At 40.6% G+C, this 20,968-nt stretch overlaps 1 protein-coding gene across 14 annotated transcripts in view; it reads left to right on the top strand.

Moving 5' to 3' along the window:
* Window positions 1-384: 384 nt before the first annotated feature.
* nrcama (neuronal cell adhesion molecule a) overlaps window positions 385-20,968 on the top strand; it is a 64,256-nt gene continuing 43,672 nt past the window's right edge. For all 14 annotated transcript variants that reach the window (XM_085250963.1, XM_085250969.1, XM_085250973.1 and 11 more), the window contains exon 1: window positions 385-587. The gene's annotated coding sequence lies outside the window, so the exon portion shown is untranslated. The remainder of the gene's footprint in view (window positions 588-20,968) is intronic.

The following is a 20,968-nucleotide window of genomic DNA, read 5'->3' as shown; positions in this document are numbered from 1 at the left end:
GTGAGGTTTTAGATTACTACTAGTTTATATTAGACTAAAATCAATAGATTAATAATATTAATTAAGTACCTGACAGAGTATTTACCTGCCTTAGAAATATAATCATATAGGGAGTCTGTGTTACCTTATTTGACAGAAATCTTAGCTTTTACTGTTGTTTCTCCATTACGATGAAAACATGCTGATGAGCTTCTTTTCCTGCTGGGGTAAATGGCATAAAAGTTTTCATGGCATGTAGGCCTTGTTTATACAATGTTTAAAGCACAAAGTCAAATGTTGGGCTAAAGCTTGGTCCCTTTTTTGTGAGAGGAGTGCGTCATCCTCTCTGAGCGTAGACGATCTCTGTCGCTGCTGGTTTTGACAGCGGTAGGGGAGCTGCTGGGGAGAGCGGAGGACCCGTGTGGACCACAGCTTGCTGTAGCAGCGGCTGAGAGGGGGGGGGGCGGACACGCACCAGCCGGACACAGACTCTGAAACACACACACCTACCCACAGCACACACGCGCGCCTCTCTCAGCCTTTTCAGCAGCATCAACACACATTTCACTGACGGGGTGGAGGAAACAACAGTCGGGTTGTAGAAAACGGTGAGTGTTTCTCATCTCTTTTGGTTCTTTAAAGATGGAGTGGGGGTGTGTGAAGGAGGGGGGTGTCTTTATTCTTTCATCCCCCCCACGACATAAGGGTTAGGGTAATGGTGCAGCGAGTGTGTCAAGTCTTGTCATCTGCCGCGATGTCCCTGTGATGCTGGCTGGTCCAGGATGCCCAGGTTTGCGGTAACACAGCAATATGGACGCCCGGTATTATTTTGGATGCCGCCGAGTATGAGGCAGACGTTGCAGTGCGTGCACTAGCCGCACTGCATCTTGAGGAGCAGTAGCATCAAAGCCACAGGAGGGGAGGGAAAGCGGTTTGTCGGTGGGCCCTGGCGTTGAATGAAGCTGCTGGTGCAGCAGGGTCGGTGCTGCCGGCCGGTGCGGGCAGGCCCGTGAAAGCGCTGAGCGGATTACTTGATGTCTGCTGGTGATGCTGCCAGCTGTAGCTCAGCTCCCCCCTCCATCCTCCCGGTGTCATTTCAAGTGTTTTGACTTAAAGGGAAGCTTAAGCCGCCCTTGATTTCATATCAGAGATTTTGAGATGTAGGGTAAGAGCTCGACTGATTATAGTCGATAAAACGAAACCGTTATACATGAGTTTGGAGGACAAAGGCACAGAGACGAGGACAGCCTTTAATATTTTTCAAGATTTGCTTGAAATATACATCAGCAGTCATATTAAACCCAATCTTATTATTATTACTACATCAGCTAAAAAAATGTTGTTCACCTTGCCATATAATTGTAATAGTAGCATTTAGCAGTCCTTTGTCATTAATGATTAGTGAATATTACTGAGCAAATGTTGGCCATGTTCTAATGAACTTGTGAGTTGGAAGTTTGTTAAAGTGTAGACAGTTTAAGACAAAATGCTGTAAAATGTAGAAATCTATGATTCTCAGTGAGTGCACCTGAATACTGCAAAATGTGCATTTAGAAATAAAGAATACTGCAGTCACCGAAGGATTAGACAGCACTCCAACATCAGTAGGAATGTGAGCGTTTCTGCCATTCATCTAGACGTATTACAATGGTTATGTGAGTGCTTTGTGTGTTTGCACTTTGTTAGAATGGTGTGATGCAGTGTTAAGGGTTAATTAGCGATGGGCCATGATGGTGTAGATGCTGTAGTGATCATCTGCATGGAAGGAAATGTGCAATACAGCAGGGAGTTGTGACAAAGCTGATGTCCTGCCGCAGTCCAAGAAAGACAAGAAACTGAGTTTAGGGCACACTGGGGACGACGTGTGATTTTACTGTGGGGATTATGGTGGGCATACTAAAAAAATAGTATAATGCATCCAAACAGCTTTCAGTATTATACATTAAAGCGTAGAATCAATACAGAACATTTCTGCTGTTGTATAGATGTAGGCAGGATGAAAAGTAAATAATTGTTTAAATTCTACTAGTTCTGACTGTAATTTAACAGACAAGTTGCTTACAGTGTGGGATTGCAGATGTGAATGTGCTGGAAACTGTTCTGAAGCTACAGTGTGGTCTGTGTCTGTGGATGAGATGAAGGTGGAGCTGAATAAACAGAACGTATTTGCTATAACAGCACAAGTGTGGGAGAAAAGTTGATATAGCATAGTATCGCAGTATTTTGCATGACGGTGTATCGATACAGGAACACCAAATAGCAGTATTTTTTAAAATAAATTTGATTTCTCTGTGAATATTATGAACAAGAGGGCTCATCTCATGCACCGCTATCCTGGGATAATGTTAGTTGAGCAAATTTACTTTAAATCTGCTCAGCCGAAAAACCGTCCCACTGCTGCCTCCTAATTCAGAGCAAGCTAATAGTTCAGTCACAAGTACCAGTTTTGGTTGTAATTGCACAGGTTGCTTGATAGGAGGCAACATTTCTGCAAACAGATGCAGTTTGACATAATTGTAACAGTTAAATGTGAATATCTGTCTATGTAGATATGATAGACAGAAATGTAGATAAGAAATATATGTAGATAGAAAATATGGGATTTTTTGACAATTTATCACAGTTAATTGTTGTAATATCAGGAAGAAATTGCATGAAATTGCTAACGTGATCCCATTCGATTGCAGACTGATATCTGATTGATATCAGATATCACCAAATGTTGATATTTTATTAAATAAAATATCATATCATATCATGAATGAACTATTGTGATAGTGTTCTGTTGTGGGATTTCCACCGCTACATAATATAGACTCAAATGTAAATGCAATGTAATGTAAATGACTGCAACCCTGATTTGCTTATTCATTGTGATTTCAAGGAACTGAGCCCAGTGTCCCTGTTATGCAGTGAAAAACAAACAAACAAGCACTGCTCTTTGCGTAGTGTTTAATTAAATGCATACATGCTTGTTCTATATGCTGCAGAAAGTCACCAGTGACTTCCACGCCTGGCTGCAAAACAGTCCATGAGTGGGTAGAATCTTTTTGGAGGCAATAAGAATGGCACTGTGTGTCACTGCAGAATTTAAAGTGTGAGTTTTGTGGGGGTTTTCCTTGGGGTACTAACATTTACAGCGTGATTCAATATGACTTGATGCCGTGCGCCCACTCTGACCCAGGGGCACCACCAAGGGGGGGCCAAGGGGGGCACTGGCCACACCCAAAATTTGCTAGCGCCCCCTGGCATGACTATCCAAAGATGGTAATAATTTTAGTAAACATGAGCACAAGCGAGAGGAAGACAGCCTACAATGAGTTGAAACATTAACTTGTTATTTATTACTACATATGCAGTTTTTGTCATTCGTATTGTGTCACTTTGTACATCCCTCACGATCTTCTGTTTTTGGTGTGCCACCCCAATATTTTTGTAGCCTCCATATGGTCACCCCTATGAAAAAATTCTGAAAAAATTGACCCTGCATAGGAAAGTACTTTAGAGCACAGAAAATATTTGCAGGTTTAATAATTGTTGCAGTGAACAGGAAGCCTATAATTGTGCTGTGCGAGGCGGCACCAGAATGCTAATATCAACCTGCTAACCTACATTTCGAAAGCTCCAGTCAGCATTTAACTCTCTGTTCTTTTATAATCTCCAGGAAAACACAGCGAGAGCTAAGTCTGCAAGAAAACATATCTAACTTTAACTGCCTTTGAGGTTTTAATTTCTTCTAAAACGTACGTGACGAAGCTCTCTGCAGTTATACGATCTCCTGCCAAAGCCAGCCCATGTTAGGCCACTGAAAAAAATACACAGGTGAGAATTAATAGAGAAAAAAAAAAAGATTGTACACAGTTGTAACTGACAGGTACTGAATTATATTAAAGCTTTTCACTGAAAACATTTTGACAAGTCACAGCAAGGAAAAGCACAGGTTTGAAAAATGAAATGAAAAGTCTGAACTACATCAAGACACTTGAATATAACAGTACCGCTATTACATATCACCTCAGCTTTTATATGACGAGTCAACAATTCCTTCAGGTCCTTTTCTCTTTATTTAAAAATGTTACCTAAAATAATCTTCTCTTTTAAAAGTAGCGAACACCGGGTTTTTTTAAATGTTCTTGCAGCTGTAAATAGTGTTATAATAGTACCGGTAGTACTATAATTGTTATCCCATGGCATGGCAGGTTGTTGCATGTTGGCACTGTGGGCATGACTGCTGTTGGTGAGCTTTTCCCCCATGAGACATCAGACGACATACCTCCAGTCTCCTGTGAAAACTCCCCGGCCTGTCAGAGCAGTGCCAGCACTGAGCCATTACTCATGGCAGATGCACTGTCACCATCACTCTCCTGCTCTCCCATTTATCCACAGCCCATTAGACGAGAAGTCAGGCGATGGAGCTCGAAGTTTTGGTTTCGGTGTATTCTCATTCTAACCGCTGTCGACTTAAATGATCGAACGATCTATAAACCAGAGACAGGTATGATGTTGTTTTCAGACTGATTGGGGATCAGGGTTCAGGTCAGCTTCCTTATATAACACCAAGGATTTAAATTAGTTTCATTCTCTGAAAAGGTTTTCTTTTCCATAGTATAGCTGTGATTAGAGCTTGAGGTTATTACAGTGGAAAATAACCTCAAGGAAGAATTACAAGCATAATTAGGTCAACTTTTAAAACCAGAAAAATTAATGAAGAAAGAATATATGCGCATGAAGCGAATGGCCACTTTGTTAGATACACCTGTTCAACTGCTCATTAACTAAATTATCCAAACAGGAAATCACACAGCGGCAGCTTAGTATATTTAGGTATGTAGACATGATAAATGTGACCTGTTGAAGTTCAAATTGGGATTCAGAATGGGGAAGAAAGGTCACTTAATTGACTTTGACAGTAGCATAGGTGTTGGTGGCAGACTGGCTGTTCTGAGTATTGCAGAAACTGCTTATTTACTGCGATTTCCCCCACACAGTCAACTCTATGGTTTACAAAGAATGGTCAGAAAAAGAGAAAAAAATGCATGAATGCACCTCATGTTAAACCTTGAAGCAGGTGGGCTATAGCAGCAGAAGACCACAACTAGTACCACTCAAGTCAGCTAAGAAGCTGAATCTGAGGCCATGGTTTGCACAGCCTCACACACACAGCCTACCCGAGTGTTGTTGCTGACCATGTTCATTCTATCTGAAGCCTTCAACCATCTTCTGATGGCGACTTCCAGCAGGATAGCACACCATGTCACAAAGCTCAAATCATCGCAAAATGGTGCCCTGAAAATGAAATCAACTCACTGCACTCAAATGGCCTCGACACTCACCAGATATGAATCCAATAGAGCACCTTTGGAGAGATGGAGGAGATGCATACTGTGGATGTGCAGCCAACAAATCTGCTGCGCCTGTGGGATGTTGTCATGTCAGTATGGACCAAAATGTGTGAGGAATGTTTCCAGCACCTTGTTGAATTTGTGCAATTAAGAATTAATATTGAAGGCAAACGAGATCCAACCTGTAAAGCAAAGTGCAACTAATAGTAATGATGAATTAATATAGTACATTTAATTTATTTATTTTTTTACTTTGCCATTTTTTAGGTTAATGTGATTTAATTAGTGACAAAATAATATGTTAGCATTATTAATACATTTGCAATTTTTTTCATAAACTTAATAGAATCCCATTGAAAACAATTACATTTACCGTGTCCTAATTTCAAATGTCTTTGAATTCCTGTTCTTGTTCTAACAGATCAAATTATTCCATGTAAAAATAAAGAAACACATTGTAAAAATTACATTTTATAATCATAAACTTTGAAAAATAAACTTCTCTGTTGATTAGTTGTTAAATTCAACTGGAAAAACATACAAGTATCCTACTTTAACTATTATGAGGCTCCCATAGGAGAGCTTGTACATTATTACCTCCAGTATGTATTTGATATGTCATTTTTCTTTCAGAATTGGTGTTTAATATATTGAAATTGGAAACAACAAGGAAACATTGCTTCTTTTGTTAAATTCGTCTACAGAGATTGTTTTTTTTCTTGCCAGTACTATATAAGAACAATAAAGTATTCAGGTGCACATACTAATGAAGTCACAACAGGAGCATCTTGGGGTTTTGTCTTCATACCAGATTTACTCATTCGTGCTGTGGAAGCTGCAGCCGAATGAACACAATTAGCATCATAGTACATCATAGATCCTTCGGTACTCTGTGGGTTAATAGCACCCTGCGGCGATGGTGGGGTGGGGGAACATAAACATCACCCCTCATCTTTGCTGTACCGCTTGGCTCATGGCTGAATGTGTCTGGGTGGCTGTTTTCATTAACGAATTGGAACACATGAAAATTAGCATCAGTGGTTGAAGATTGATGAATTAGAGAATGGGGACAAGTTAAAGCCAGGGCGGGAGGGTGACACGTAGCTTCTGCTGGAAGGTCTCTGATAGAGCAGATGCTAGTGTTCTCCTCTCCTTTTTTTTATACAAGACAGATGGTTTTGTAATTGAGTGTGTGTGTGTGTGTGTGTGTGTTTTCCATTTTTGGAATATGATGTTGTTTCGGGAAGATGGAAGAGACCCAGTTTTGCTCAGTGAGGGGCTTTGAGGACTACAGCAAATAAGCTGTATTGTGTCAAGCAGATCTGATTTTCTGCAAGACTAAATTCAAGTATTTGATGTCTTTGCTAACATAAACACCAAGCTAGAGCTTAAATTAAAAACTGAATCTCCAGCTAAGGCAGGGCGATATCTCGATTCGCCTTGATATCTTCGATTGTGTCTTGTTTTGTGATCAACTCAATAAGTTGCATCGTTCCAACTGTCGTAGGGTAGACAGTGAGCTAGAACCAGATTTTCATTTAAACAAGTCAGTCCTTCAAGCTAGACATATGAAAATGGTGTCTATTTGCAGCTACCAGTAGGCACCCCCCTCCTAAACCTACTTGACCCCTTTGAAAATGAGATGTTATATCTCAAGAGGCTTAATGCATTTTTAACTGCTCAGCAGACTGCATTCAGTGATAAACATTCAGGTTATGAAGGAGACATCTCATGGTTTTCTTAAAGAACTTCTAAATCTCCAGTGTTGAATGCCATGGATAAGCTGCTCATGCAGGTTTGAAGCATGTTCTTTATGTTGTACAAAAATTGTATTTTAAACCAAACTGTGATATTTTTCCAACTTTAATCAAGTGGTTTTAATTCAGAAAAAAACGACGATCTAACAGCGAGTTAGATCAAAATACAAAATACTAAAGTCCAAAAGACAAGTCTTGAACTTATGTACAGCTTTGAGAGTTGGTTAATTTACTCCTTTTCCACATATGCAGTCTAATTTTATGAACTTTGTTGCCATAGAAAAACAATGGCTAACTTTTGATTACCTGAGAGAATGAAACCAGGTCTTATTATGCAGAGACAGCCACCTACTGGCACTATGAGACTGATAATACTAGATAACGTCTATTCACTGGGCTGACAACATCCAAACCAAGTGGCAGGGACTGTGTACTGAGTTACACACAGAAAACAATATTGTCCTAACTGATTTATGGGCAGGCTGATATTATTGGCTAATATTAAATATTTGCCAATTTGTTGGTGTTTTTTAATGTAAATAATTTAATGTAAAGAAGAGCAAGGAGAAACACCATTCAACCATGTTATAAGGGTGGATGTTGCATACTTTGTCCACAAGACAATACATGTTTGGAATGTCACAAAGACAACAACCAGTAAATCCAAGCAGAGTCAGGCAAAGCATATATCTCTATCTCTATATATATCAGATTTTTTACATCACCAATTATCAGTATTGGTATCGTTCATAAAAAACCTAAATTGATATCGCTCTGCAAAAAAAAACACAGCTACAGTGCAGAGACCTTAGAAATCCTTTTGTGGAATTTGAAAAAAAAAAGTTAAAAATATTTATTAATTGAATTATGAAAGGAAATGAAAGGTAAGGAAAGAGAAATGGGAAGGCACAATGCTGGAGAATAGAGTGAAGGAACACAACAAGACTAAGATTAATAAAAGGATGCATGGCATAGCAATCTTGAACTCCTGGCTCACATGTATACACACATATTGAATCCTGCATGTGTCCACTAATATAGTAACACAACAATCAAGGCTAAATGATAATCAATAATGACTGTAACTATCTGCCCCTCAATATTATTTCAGGCCCTTTTGAATAGAAAGCAATCAGTAAGTGTGACCCTGCTTGTAGACTGCAGGTGAGTTGCTTGTGGGGATCAGGTGGGCAACAGATGGTAGAGTGGGTGAGAGCAGATGAGTTGCCAGACTGGTGGTAGATGTCACTTGCTGAGTGTAAAAAAAAAAAAAAGTCCAACATGTATTTCTGAAGGGCTGATTTGATTTCATATACTGAGACATATGCACAGTTTGTTTAGATATGATTATCTTCACAACATAGCAGATGTCTCCAGATCTCTTAAAACCACATAGATTTCCACTTCTGACAAACTGCAAATTCTTCCAGTTCCTCTTATCCCTGAAGTTTTTAAAATATACTGTTAAGGAAACAAAGGAAGCATGCTCAAATCCCGGTGGTGTGAGCTTAATTCATTGTATAGGCAGCTTAAAAATAAAATTACCCCCAGGCAGCCGAATCTTTGTCACAGCTCTAAAATGATTAGTAAGGATTTAAGTCAAAGAAGCCATTAAAGAACCTCTTTTATCGCACCAGACATCCAATTGGTTCAAGGCACCAGCATCACATGACAATTGTGAACCAACCAGCCTTAACAATGACTATTAAGGCTGTATTTATAGGGTATAATTGAATCTGGCAGCTTTTCACTACATATGCAGCTGCAAATAACTGCATCATCACTTTATATACAGTGGGGCAAAAAGTATTTAGTCAGCCACCGATTGTGCAAGTTCCCCCACTTAAAATGATGACAGAGGTCAGTAATTTGCACCAGAGGTACACTTCAACTGTGAGAGACAGAATGTGAAAAAAAAATCCATGAATCCACATGGTAGGATTTGTAAAGAATTTATTCGTAAATCAGGGTGGAAAATAAGTATTTGGTCACCTCAAACAAGGAAAATCTCTGGCTCTCACAGACCTGTAACGTCTTCTGTAAGAAGCTTTTCTGTCCCCCACTCGTTACCTGTATGAATGGCACCTGTTTGAACTCATCATCTGTATAAAAGACACCTGTCCACAGCCTCAAACAGTCAGACTCCAAACTCCGCCATGGCCAAGACCAAAGAGCTTTCGAAGGACACCAGGAAAAGTATTGTAGACCTGCACCAGACTGGGAAGAGTGAATCTACAATAGGCAAGCAGCTTGGTGTGAAAAAATCAACTGTGGGAGCAATCATCAGAAAATGGAAGACATACAAGACCACTGATAATCTCCCTCGATCTGGGGCTCCACGCAAGATCTCATCCCGTGGGGTCAAAATGATCATGAGAACGGTGAGCAAAGATCCCAGAACCACACGGGGGGACCTGGTGAATGACCTGCAGAGAGCTGGGACCAAAGTAACAAAGGTCACACCATCAGTAACACACTACAACGGCAGGGAATCAAATCCCGCAGTGCCAGACGTGTTCCGCTGCTGAAGCCAGTGCATGTCCAGGCCCGTCTGAAGTTTGCCAGAGAGCACATGGATGATACAGCAGAGGATTGGGAGAATGTCATGTGGTCAGATGAAACCAAAGTAGAACTTTTTGGTATAAACTCAACTCGTCGTGTTTGGAGGAAGAAGAATACTGAGTTGCATCCCAAGAACACCATACCTACTGTGAAGCATGGGGGTGGAAACATCATGCTATGGGGCTGTTTTTCTGCCAAGGGGACAGGACGACTGATCCGTGTTAAGGACAGAATGAATGGGGCCATGTATCGTGAGATTTTGAGCCAAAACCTCCTTCCATCAGTGAGAACTTTGAAGATGAAACGAGGCTGGGTCTTCCAACATGACAATGATCCAAAACACACCGCCCGGGCAACAAAGGAGTGGCTCCGTAAGAAGCATTTGAAAGTCCTGGAGTGGCCTAGCCAGTCTCCAGACCTCAACCCCATAGAAAATCTGTGGCGGGAGTTGAAAGTCCGTGTTGCTCGGCGACAGCCCCAAAACATCACTGCTCTCGAGAAGATCTGCATGGAGGAATGGGCCAAAATACCAGCTACTGTGTGTGCAAACCTGGTAAAGACCTATAGTAAACGTTTGACCTCTGTTATTGCCAACAAAGGTTATGTTACAAAGTATTGAGTTGTATTTTTGTTATTGACCAAATACTTATTTTCCACCCTGATTTACGAATAAATCCTTTACAAATCCTACCATGTGGATTCATGGATTATTTTTTTCACATTCTGTCTCTCACAGTTGAAGTGTACCTCTGGTGCAAATTACTGACCTCTGTCATCATTTTAGGTGGGGGAACTTGCACAATCGGTGGCTGACTAAATACTTTTTTGCCCCACTGTAGGAGTGGAGGAATTTTATCCTAAAGTTTTCATACTTGATTTGCAGAGTGTGTAATTATGCATTGCTTTTTAAGCCCGTTCACTGACCTGAATCAGACAGTGCTCTTACCACACCTACACCAGCCCGAGTAGCCTACACCTGCATGGAAGACTGGAGTCGTTTCCTCAGGAGAAAGTGAGCCCGGTCCCAGTTGCTCGTGGGGGTTACTCTGAAATGAGCGTCTGCTAATCGTCAGTATAGGAGTGGTAGAAGTGCTTCGGTTCAATGGAGCCCGCATATGTCCTCAACCTTGCTTGTCTGACCTCGGAGAAAGTCTCTTCTGAGCACTCCCTCAGTAAGAGTCCTCGGCTTGCACTCAAAGAATGGCTTTGTGGAGAAAAATAAACTGTGCAGTGAGCAGATGAGCAGGATCGAGAAGACAAGCGGTTCTCAGGGTGGAAAAGCTATCCATCAGCAGACTGATAAACCTATTAAAGACCCTCAAGTTTGTCGGCCTTGATGATAAGAGATAAAAAGAAAGGCATCTGTCATGTTAATATATTAACATGACAAACTTTAATTTTGTTTGAACCGGATGAGTTATATGCTCAGATGCTTAAATTGCACTATGGAGAGACTGGAAATCCCCATGCTGTTTGAACCAACACAGATCTTCCATTGTCACCACAATAACACATATAAGGTACCAAGTTGCATTTAATCTGCTAATGCAAAATTACATACTCTATTACAATTGCTAGAAAAATTACAACAAATATACAATTTTACCTAAAAATATGCTTTTATGATAATGCTTTTTTGTGCACCAATCCATTTAAATGTACTTCCAGCATATTTTTTTTGTTAGCTGACTTGATGAAAACCAGGCTGCAGAGTCTGACTTGCCGGAAAAGAAGAAGTCTTGTCCCTTTTTTCTTACTCAGCATTATTTTTATGCATTTGTGTGACTGCATTTATACGTCAGTAGCATTTCCCATCAGCGAGAAGGCTGCAGACTGTGACTCTAGCTGCTCTGACCTCTCTGTCTCCTTCACCTTCATAGCTGCTGAGCTGGTGTGTTTTGGGACTGCCAGTTACTCTGTACTGTCCTTTCAGTGCCAGGTTGTGTTACTCACCTTGGCTGACAAATGCATCATTGGCTATTGTCATAGCACTTTATCTTATTGGAGCTTCACAGACAGAAGAGAAGAACACTTTAATAGAATATGTCTCTAATGTATTGATTTTATATTTTGCTTTATTCTGCCTTAGTTGCTTCTGATAATGCTCATCTGTTCAGCAAGAAGCAATTTTGTGAATCTCAGTGGCTGATACTGATCAAAGGATTAAACAGATTACAATCAGGCAGTTTCCTACTAAGTGAGCTACTAGATCTTCTGCAGTCTTTTGATCTTTTGTATCTCTCTTCTGTGGGAAAGAGATAACCATGAGGCCTCTGCTGCAGATATAGTCTGCAGATACTCACAGGAAGATTGAGATCAGACAAGCTACCTCCACGTAAGCAAACTGTATGATATGCTAACTATATATACTATAGTATATATCTTTAAGCAAACTTCCTGTCCTATAACAAAATAATAGTGTTGGTGGTACTGGAAAGAGCTACAAAAATTAAATGAAAATGAGCTGCTGTACATCCACCTTTACCTGACATATTATACCAAATAAAAGAAGGTGCAACAGATTTATATCAATATAAATTAAATTTGTATATTAAACATGTTAGTGACTTGCACCATATTCCAGTATAATTTTTACTTCATCAGATAACAGGACATCAATCCTTTACTCTTTTCCAATCACTCCCATAATTTTCCTTGAAACTGCTTTGATCGTTTGCTAATACCGAGGCTGCTGGCTTGTGGCTGGCTGTGAACCCTGGGTAGCTTTAGCCTTAGCCACTTTGTGTCTCTTAACTTCTTTAAAATTTTGCTTTTCAGCTGGGTGAAGGTGATTAGGTTTGCTGTTACAAACTCTGTCTTCTCTCACAGTGAGGAGCTTCCATGGTAACGACATTTCTCTGTGACTGTGCACTCTGCTAGTTGTATCATTGTACAAGCCTTACGACATCATCACCAGTCTGGGCTAAGAACACTGGAAATCATCCGATTGCGTTCTCTGCTCGGTCTCTCAGTGCATCTCTATGTACCAGAATTTTTTAAGTTGAAAAAATAATAATTTTAATTTAAGTTATGTAAAGCTTTTTTCCTACAGCTGATATACGTCATATATTGTTACATATCTTCCTTTGGTAATTCTCTCAACAGAAGAAAAGTAACGTTATGAATTATGGGATTTGAATGCATCCACATTATTTAAACTATAACTACTTCCATGACTGGAGGGACTGCATACATCTCTGCACTTCTCAGTTTGCCGAGCATTCTTTTCCCCCTTGTGTCCTTCCAAGCGTTTTCCCACCGTATGCACACTGCTGGTATTGACCCACAACCCACTCCATCTCTCCTCCACTTTCAGCTGTGATCTGTGACTCACAAAGCCTATTTAACCTTTATTCACTGGCTGCAGGCTGTTTTTTTTTTTTTTTACTTGTTTGTTTCTTTGCTTCTAGTTTTTATGGAAATGTTGTAGAATGTGGCTTTTGGCAGAGTCCAAGTGTGTGTGCTGTATATCATGTGGGGCATTTAACCATAAAGACCTTCTTCCCCTTTAAGCTATTAAATGACAGCATAAAAGACCCCAGGTTGTGATAAATGCAAAGGCACAGGAAACCACTGTTGCTTTGTTATATATTATTTCAAGCCAGGCATCCGTTACAGCTATGTGATATACCAGCTGCAAGATAGTCAATCCACAAAAGGACCCTCAATAAGTGGAAGACCAGCTACATTTCTAAAGCCGGTATCATGTACTTTTCCCATGGTAAGCTCGTCTGGGTTCACATTCATATAGGCAGGTAACACAAGCTATCAGGTGACAAGGGAGTGTCCTGTCAGGGTTGGATCACATTAACCGTCACTTTTTCGGTCAACAATGATAGCAGCCACTAGTGCCATATCAGTGGTGTTATTATGGCCTTAATACCATACTCATGGATTTTGTTATATTCCCTTATCCATTTGCCAGTGTTTATAATTTCTTTCAAAGCTGGTTATTTGAAAGAAGGCATGACTAAAAGAGTGTGTACCTTACATTAAGATGTAGCTCATTATGATTAAAAGACAGGATACAACACTCTTTGTGACATCACGCTCCTACCATTGTGGATCCTGTGTTTCATAAATATTGCAGCATTGCCTGTGCTCCTCCATCTTTACCTTTGTCTTTGCCTCTGGGCATAAAAAGTGAGAGAAATGTCTTTTACATAGTGTATATAAAAAAATACACTACACTATATATATATATATATATATATATATATATATATATATATATAGCCATTAAAATAACCCATACTGATTTCATACTGAGTCTTTATGGAACTCCTCAGTTCATCTGTCTGAAACAAGCCCCCCTTTCCCGCTTCCTTTCAGCCAACTTTCTTTTCATTGGCTGCCTTTCACAAACCAAAGATTTGAACGGCAGGTGGATGGGGCTTCAAATAGGTAGGCCCCTTATCTATGATATCATACAGGGGATAGGTTGGAAAAAATTCTGAAACAGAGCACTTAGAGATGGACAGGATCCCACCTGCGATTGCAAGACCACCAGGCACTCCGTGGGTTATTGTTGGGACCTGCAATTGATATACATGGCGCGGGGGAGAGGGACCAAAAGCAGGGATGCAGAGCTGGCTATCGCGTCCAGCTGTGAAGATAACAACAGAAACCACCATCATGGCTCCATCCAAACATCCCCAATGGCTCAGTGGAGTTACCGTGCTGGACCCTACACAGCCAGGGCTGCATCAAAGACTCGCGTAAGGGAAGAGGTTGTTGGCTCTGTGCTTATGTGCTTCAGGACTGGTGCCATGACAGTAGAATTATAGACAGTCACTGCTCACCAGACCTAAAGGCCTGGTCATTCAATGCAGGCCCTTCTATCTACCTCGCAAGCTGACAGTAGCCATAGTTATCATTATTTACATCCCCCCCCCCCCCCCCAATGCTAACGTTAACTCAGCACTCAACCACACACCCGGAGGATGTTCATATTGTTGCTGGGGACAAGGTATGTTTTACAGGACACTGGGCCATGTGTACAGTAACAACGAGCAGGTCTACAGAGCAACATGGCTCCCGCCCTAGGACAATCTGAACACCACTCTCTGGTCCTCATCCCTGCCTACACCCCCCTCAGGAAACAAACCCCTCCAAGTACCCAGGTCATTAAAACGTGACCAGATGATGCTCTCCTCCAGCTACAGGACTGTTTTGATCTGACAGACTGGAGACCTTCACTCAGTCTTTTACTTTTCTACAGTTAGTGCTGTGTAGATAATATGACAGTGACCAAAACCATCTGGGCTTTTCCTAACCGAAATCCTTGGATGAAGAGTGATGTACAGGCTCTGATTAGAACTCGTAACGCAGCCTTCAGGCGGAGGGACAGTTCTCTGTACAGCACTGCCAGAGCCAACATGAGGCTGGGCATCAAACAGGCCATGGAGGTCATCAGGACGAGGATAGAGGCTTCTTCACAGACAACAACCCCTGTGAGGAGAGCCAACCAGGCCCTCATCTACTACAAATCAACTACAAATGCCAGAGCCCCCCCAACCCCTGACAGCAGCCTCAAACGCAGAGCAGTTAAACACCCTCTTTACTCAACCTGAGTAAAGAGGGTTCTTCTAGAAACATGAGGTCAGGAGGATGGTGAGAGGCTGGGGCTGTGGTTAAAGCCTGCGCAGACCAACTGGCAGGGATCCTCACCAGGCTATTCCACCGTTTCCACCTATATGAATGCCTCCACTATCATTCCCATCACCAAAACGACAGCCTTGATGAGACCTATAGCCCTCATGTCTGTAGTCATGAAGTGTTTTGAGTGGATAGTGTCTCAGCACATCAGAGACGGTCTACTTCCTCTGTGTCCTGAGGAAGAATAACCTGGATCAGAAGCTGTTGCTGGCCTTCTACCGCTCCTCAGTGGAGAGCATGCTCAGGGGTGGTTGGTACTCAGGGCCCACTACTGAGAACAGGAAGGCTGCGCAGAGGGTAATTAACACAGCCCAAAAAAACCATTGGCTGCCCTCTGCCATCCCTGGAGGCTGTCACCAGATCCTCCTGTGCACATTTGACATGAATTTTCATAAGTGCAATTTCCAGTTATATCTAAATAAAAATTATTTTGTGCCTCAGAGAGCAGCTTCTGAGGAGAAGAGGCAGTAGCTCATGCCATGCGTTTTTAGTAGGCTCAGGTTTATGATGATGTAGCCTGTAATGTTCCTGACTTCAACATAGGGGTTTATGCTGCAGACAGCCTAGGAGCTATGACTGTAGCATCCAGGAAATGCAAAAACATGCAAATATGTATCTTATCTCCTTGCTTAGGAGCATTGCTTCTTGGTGAATCAAAGCCAGGCTAAAAGACACTGCACTGAATAATGAATTAGTGAGTGCTTTTCCCCTCTTGTCACTTGCACTTGCAATCGTCCATGTTATAGAGGCACATTTTGAAGTGGTGGCGATATACTGTTGTTTGCCTCTCTGTGAAATGGTAGCTGGATACAGGCTCACATTAGGGTAGTGGTTCTGCTATTCTCTGTCTGAGAATATGTTTGTTTTGTTTTTAGTTTTTAATACTTCAAAATATAATCACATACTAGTATGTAGACATTTTCATTAACACCCTTCTGTTTGATGATGTGGACCTGGCATCACAAATCCATAAGTATCAGGACATCTAGTTGCGGATGCATTCAAATCACATCTAGACATGAAGAGTATTGATTCTGGGATTAGGGTTAGGGACCAGGAGTGCATCAGTGCAGCTGAACACTTTGCCCCATGTTTCCTTCACAACCTCATTAACACTGCATTGAGTAGAGTGGGTTAACTCAGTGTGTCTTTGATTGCCCAAATCTTTCCTGCTGTTATTATCATTGTCAACCATATTGCAATGAGCAAGAGAAAGCAGGACTTTCCTGCACAACACACTGTTTTAGTTATTTCTCTTTTGAACAAAGTATTATATCAGGATTACAAACAACTAGTAAATAGAAGGCATTCTGTTGTGGACTGTCCCAATGTAAACCCTGAGCTGCAATGCTGCGAGCTACACTCATTAGTTCTGACAGCATCTGTTTTTAGTAGTACTAAACTGCTGACTAGGGTCATTCTATAGAGATAGCTACAGCCTCTCTTTTACAGCTGGGTCCATGCTGTCTCGCCTACCATGGGCTCAGCTCCACTCTCCAACAAGGCAGTGAAGCCCCGTGGGCAGAACTGAATAATCTCTGCTTCTTTGTGTGTGTGTTATGTGAGATGTGCTGACAGCATGCTGCTGGGGTCTGCTACTTTGCTAAGTCCAGTAGTCCTAGTTTTCCCTGGTGTTATTGATCTCGGCCAAACAAGTGACTAAGCCCATAAACTCATCAGGAAAGTGTTTTCACAGGACAACACAGACTTCTATAGCTCCTTTTCTTCCGACAAGGAAGCTAGGTCCATGTTTTATTCTGTCTATTGGCAAAGTATGATATTTAAAAGATGTTCAGTTGGTACTAACAGGCCCAAACTGTTACAATAAAATTATAGTATTCTGCATACCTTGGTTGTAATGAGGGGTTATTTGAATTACTGCAGTGTGGCAGTATTATTTAAGTAATTGTGCTCAAATAGTACTAATACTTTTTAAAGTTTTCATCAACTGTTTCACACAAATTTTCCAATGTAAATCCAAAGCAGTGTGCTCAAAGATGCTAAAATGCTTAACAGACTAAGTGCACTTTGCTTGCGTGGATTCATCACTATGTAAAAACTGGCATCTTTACATAAATGTCAGTAAACCATTTGCTACTTTATTGATATAACTACTTTTTTGTGGCATAGTATCCAGTCTGAAGTTACTTAATTTAACAGCCCTAAAATATCACCCTAACCAGTCAGCCGTGATGTGTGGCCATGGTGAAATACAAAAACAAACTACACTATAGAATACTGAGAATACAAGTCATGAATATTATTAAACCATGCCTAGCTCGACACAGTTCAACAATGGTGTTAATCGTGCTTGTGACTTGTCATTACTCCTGCTATGCCCATGTTTCCATTTTACTGGACCATTTGCTTTTTTTAGCAGCACAGCTGCCTTTTATAGTCACAGTGCTGATGATTTGCTGGAATGGACAGATTTGTAGACCTGGCCCAAAACGAGGTTTTTGCTAGTCTTATGAGGAATGATAAGAGGTTTGGAGAAGTGAAAGAAACAACACATGAAATCTTTAAATCTCCTCCATAAGCCATGGAAAGGTGTTAAAAGATAGATATAGCAAGTCCCCAATAGTACTGAGATTGGTGTCAAAGAATGAGGCTACTGGGACACAGACACAGTCTACTATCTACAGTGTCACAAATGTATCAAAATACCTTAACAGCTTTATCCAAATGATGGCAGAAGTGTGATATTAGCCTGTTTCAAACCTGCCAATCTTTGATAGGTTTGTAGGTCTCAGACTGATGTTTGCTGTCTGGTTTATTTTGTGTGCTAGAATTTGACTTTAGATCAATGTTGTTTGATTAAGAATTTGTTTAATCAAAATCAAGGCAAAGGTAGGAACCAAATAAAGGAGGTTTGCGGTGTGTGTGAGCCAAGTGTATGCACTGTATGGAATCATCTGTGTCCAGTTCATGCAACAGTGGTCCTGCACACTGCAGCAAGGAAACAACAGCATCACTGTATCACTGAACCATGAAAGCATCCAAATAAGTTATACCAAGCGTCATAATTTTCTGCACAGGTGAGGGCATGACTCATGGCTGTCAGATAATAGGAAGGCGTCAGGCAAATTTGCACATTAGCCTTCCTTTGTTATCCCAGACAACGTTGTCACATTAACAAAGCCGAGAGCCACAGAACTGAAAGCCTTGCGAGCGGCAACTGAGATTTATTTGACCCCATGGCCAATAAACAAATATAGCACTTCGAAATGCAGAAGAAAAACAGACAAACATGTTAATGCGTTTATGGCAAAGCTCTGCTGCTGCTTAGATATCCCCCTGCTTTGTTCTTGTTCAGTGAGAGTGATATGGAGCTCAAGTACACATTTTAGAGCTTTCCCCGGAAAGAGGGGTTCACAGAAAGACAAACCTAAATCTGATTGGTAGCCAGTGTAGCGACTTTAAAACAGGGGTCATGTGAGCTCCCTTGTTCAAACGGGTCAGTAGCCTCACTGCAGACTTTTGAACAACCTTTAGATGAGCTAGCCCTTTCTTGTTTAGACAAGTAAACAGACTGTTACAGTAGTCGAGTCTTGTAGAGATAAAAGCATGGATTATCATCTCAAGTTCACTTGTTGACACGATGGATCTAAGTTTTGAAATGTTCCTCAATTGAGAAAAACAGGTTCTTAATATCTGATTTAAATGTTCCTCCAAAGAAAAAGCTTCATCAAAAATAACACCTAGATTTCTAAGGTTATGCTTCTGTGAGGAACCTAAATCACCCAGTCACTGTTTAATATCAGGTATTGCGCTGTCTGGTGCAATAATCAAAGTTTCTGTTTTGTCTGGGTTTAGCTGTAAGCAATTGTTGTTCAACCATTGTTTAATGTTGGTTAAACAGTCAATCAGAGCGGAGAGCTTATTAACTTCAGAAGGCTTAAATGAATGGTTTAGCTGAATGTTGTCAGCAAAAAGATGATAAGATAAATCTTTTTACATCAGGAAACTGCTGTATTATCTTAAAGGAAAAATATATATTAAAAACAGAATAGGTTCCAGCATGGAGCCCTGAGGAACTCCACATATGAGTTGATTACCTTTACAAAAATATTGAAGGTTCATTTAAAATAAAATGCCTGTCACATACTTTTTAAATGTACCTAACATAAAATATGTTCTATATTGCATTAAAAAATGTAAAAATTGTAAACAAACATGCAAAAAAAATCCGCATAGAATTCTCTTTGTGAGTATTTCACAAACGTTCATGAGGCCTGGCTGGCATATCGACTTTTTAAAGGACATTATCGTTCCAATAAGATATAGGCTGGGCTGATATCTTAAATAAACAATTAATTAATAGCTAAGCCACAGCTTGATTGAGTGTTTTCAAATCTTATTTAGTCACTGTTCAGATCCCTGAAGTGGCCTTTTAAAGCACTTAGCCACGGGTATTTAGTCCTTGAACATAATCCTTTTTAACATTGCCTCATTACACTGACTATGTAACATAAATGGAAAAGAATAGGTTAAAAAATAGGTGCTTAATATTTTTATTTTTAACTAGAAAAATCATTCATAACATAATGCTAGGGCACATGTATGAATACCACACCTGCTGTGCTTTCAGTAAGCACATCCTAATAAACACACTAATAAACAGGAGCTAGAGTCTCCTGTGCAGGATGGCTGTTCCTCCAAGGTGTTCGTTTGTCTGGAGTAAGACTGACAGGAGAGGGAGAAATGTGCTTCTTAGTCTGATAAAGCTACAATCAAGCATCAGTCTTCATGCGGTGCCTGTCTTAAACCAAAGGGAAAAAGTGATATCCCATTTGCTTTAATCTCTTGGTTACAGCACACTGCCAGGCAGATCTGCACTTTGCTGACACAGAAAGCCTTTGTATGAGCTTCTCACTTCCTCATCACAGCTTTAAGCCTGAGAACTTTTTTTTTTGTATTTGAGGAGTTCTAAATTAATGAGATCACTTAGAGAAATCCCTCTCCACTTCTGTTACTAATATTAGGAGGCCTCAATCCTCATCTGTTCTTCTTCTGCCTTTTTCTGTGTGAGGTGGAAGACGTGCAGTCAATATTAGATGTCTCCAAGGCGTCCTATAGGGCCATATACCTCTGCTGTTTGCTCACCCTTTTTTAAACAAGCCTTTTGTTCCTCACACTCTCATTTCCACCGTTCTGTTTCTCAGTGTCCTCCACTCGTTTTCACTCTCATTGCTTAGTTCTACATCTGTCTCCATCTTTGCTTTTCCTTACATCCCTTTTGTGTTGTTGCTTTCGTTAAGAGGGTCTCCGGGGTTCTGGCTGTATGGACTTTTTTCAGCATGTTTCTGACGTGTTGCATCCTACTCTGTTAAGTTTTCATATGCTACTCTGTTTGACACTCTCTATGGCAACACTAGTTAAAGCTCTGTGCGGCCTAGTTTTTTATAGCAGTCATACTGTAATGCATATTCAAGATATTTTGAAACCAAATTGTTCTCACAATGTCCAATACTGGTTTAGACCTGTGCCTCATTCACCAGAAAGGGTGACTAAAAGGTCTCTTTCAATACAAATGTGCAGCTCTTTTACTGCGCTGCTTTACTTGTGATGAAGGCTGTGTTTGTGTAGTGGGGCCTACCCCAAGAACTATATAACCTTCAATATATCATTATATATTAGCTCTAATGTATGCTGAATTGATTAAAGCTG

Source organism: Mchenga conophoros, linkage group LG17 (assembly GCF_057382185.1).
Source record: "Mchenga conophoros isolate Kocher_MC1m ecotype Shallow Benthic linkage group LG17, M_conophoros_male_GT1.1, whole genome shotgun sequence".
NCBI lineage: Eukaryota > Metazoa > Chordata > Actinopteri > Cichliformes > Cichlidae > Mchenga > Mchenga conophoros.
The sequence above is the reverse complement of the archived record's forward strand: the minus strand, read 5'-3'. Positions and strand labels throughout refer to the sequence as shown.